The sequence below is a fragment of the Octopus bimaculoides genome, chromosome 22, assembly GCF_001194135.2.
Source record: "Octopus bimaculoides isolate UCB-OBI-ISO-001 chromosome 22, ASM119413v2, whole genome shotgun sequence".
Taxonomy (NCBI): Eukaryota; Metazoa; Mollusca; class Cephalopoda; order Octopoda; family Octopodidae; genus Octopus; species Octopus bimaculoides.
The window spans coordinates 14,746,597-14,749,357 of record NC_069002.1 but is presented as its reverse complement, the minus strand read 5'-3'; positions in this window follow the sequence as shown (position 1 = coordinate 14,749,357).

Genomic DNA, 2,761 nt, shown 5'->3' with positions numbered 1-2,761 from the left:
TATATGTGTGTGTGTGTGTGTGTGTGTGTGTGTGTGTATGTATATACATACGCATGCACATATATAACCACACACAAACACTCATAGACACATTTACATACAACCAACAAGGATATAGAATGTAAATATATTACACTTAATGGTATATAAAATATATAACAATTTTTCCCTCTGTTCTTAGATATGAAAATACGATACACACACAAAGAAACACACACACACACAAAGACACATACACACAAACACACGCACATAATCATGCACATACGCAGAGAAGAACAAAACTAACATGTCTCGCACGTAACTTCTTTGGCTAAACTATCATTACCAAGAACCGCCACTCTTATCCGTTAATTTATTTCGCCAACACACAAATATAGCCAGATATTTTGAAATGGTAATACCACCCGTTAATTTCCTATTTTCGTTCAACGTTTCACCAACAACTTTCCATTCTGTTTTTGGCAATGCTGAAATAATTCCAGAACTCAAAGACATGGTAGTTACAACGTTATGCATTATAGTTATTATATATCTGATATTAATTCTTTATTTCTTGTTATATTTTTTTTTTACATCTTTTAGCAAATATTGACTTTTCCTTTGGTTTCTTTAGAAAAAAATACTTCCTTTTTTAACATTAGAAAGTTTCAAACCTCATATTGAGTAACTATATATGATTACTAATTAGCAATCCAGATGATGATGATGATGATGATGATGATGATGATGATGATGATAATGTTAAAATATTCACAGAACAGCACGGAGAAAGTACTTAAGATACGGAATAAGGAACAGGGGATCAAGTGTGTAGTAGAAGAAAAGGACAAGAATGAAGAGACAGATTGAAGAGAAACCTCTGCATGGTCAATTTTAGACAGTCACTGGGCCTGATTAAAAAAAAAAGACAAGGCAATTAAAAAAAGAAACAGAGGGCCTAATTGCAGCAGTCCAGGATCAAGCGATAAAAACAAACAACTTGAGGAAAAGTGTATATGGGGAGAATGTGTCAGAAAATGCAGAGTCTGTGGAACGTGGGACAAGACAGCAGCACAGGTTGTTGTAGAATGACCCAAGTTGGCACAACAAGAATATAAGAAATGAAGGAATGACCGAATTGTAAAAGTTTTACACTGAAAGTTTTGTCAGAAATGGGGATTTGAAGTTGGAGACACATGGTATGAACATCGAGTCGAAAGAGTGCTGGAGTCGGAGAATTGTAAGATTCTGTGGGACTTTCTAATTCAAATGGACAAGAAGCTAGCTAGAAAATAATAGATTAGATATAACAATAATGAACAAGGAAAAGCGAAGTTGCTTGTTAATTGATCTATTACGTCCGTTTGATTCTACGATCGTAAACAAAGAAGACAAAAACAAAAAAAAAATCCCTTAAAGTTTGAAATTGCCCGAATTGGGGGAGATGGTGAGGAGGTTAGAGGGGTGATGATGGAAGGGAGGGTTGGGAAGTGAACGGGAAGAGAAAGCTGGGGAGGGAATGGAGAGGTGGTGGTGAGTGAAATGTGTAATGTCTTTTTTTTTACCTATTTCCCTCCGTTACTTAGCCCGACTGTAACGCGTTCACGTGATTAGATGCAGGGAAAGGTGGAGAGTGAAAGAAAAAGGAGAGAGAAAAAGAGGGTAAGGGAAGACTGAGAAGGAAAGAGGGGAAGTGCTGTGTATTAAATCTATGAAATTGTGCATATAAGTATATAAAGTGGAAAATAAAATACATTAAGTAATGACCGTCTTCTAATTTCCTTAATTTTTCAATGATTAGCAGATGAGCAACTATCTTTTGATACACTCACAACTCAGGTTACGTTTTCTGTTTTTTTGGCTAAAGTTTTCAGAAATAACCCAATAACTTTACCATTAATTCCGTGAAATATTCACGGGACCGGCTAGTAATAATAATAAAGGAATTTGACTAGCTTCGTAAATATAAGTTGCTGGAAATTGAAATACAAAAGATGTGGCATATCAAAGTAAAAATACTTCTTGTTTTTGTAGGTACCCTTGGTATGACAAAAAAAATAATGTCAGAAACATCTACAGAACATCTCAGAAGAACCACATCTCATAGAAACCCCATCCTTAGAAAATCCCTATCGATTTAAATGCATTTAGTCAGTAAAGCATAACGCTTCTAAACTGAGTCAGATGTTCAAGTCCCTCTGCGGACGCCAATACGTATTTTGCCGTGCCCCAGTATGGCCAATGTCTAACGATTGAATCATATGAAAATATTAGTGAAGCCAACGGATCAAACCAGCCATATTTACTGATTAAAATTGTTAGTGATAAGCACCAAAACACCTCTTTTGTTGTTGGTCCTGGAAAGTTATCAAAATTATAATTGCCCACCACCTCGTAGAAGGCCAGAGGCTCTACTGCCACACCTTCTCCAAAGTAAATGATAAAGAAGAGAACTTAATTGTGTAGCTCATTACAAACTGATAGCTAATGTCTGTAATTATAATAGGTCACGTGACAAAACTTCTGTTGTTATTGCTTAAGCCAACATCAATCTTTAAGTTGTTGATTTGCTGATGTTGGTGCTCTTATTAATTCAATGATAGTAGTGATGATGGTAGTGGTAGTGGTAGTGGTGGTGGTGGTGGTGGTGGTGGTGGTAGTGGTGGTGGTAGTGATGATGGTAGTTGGTGGTGGTGGTAGTGGTGTCTTTCTCTGTAGGTGATGGGGGTAAAGTAATGGTTGGTGGTAGCGAAAACTGGAGAGGATAGCGACGTGAATA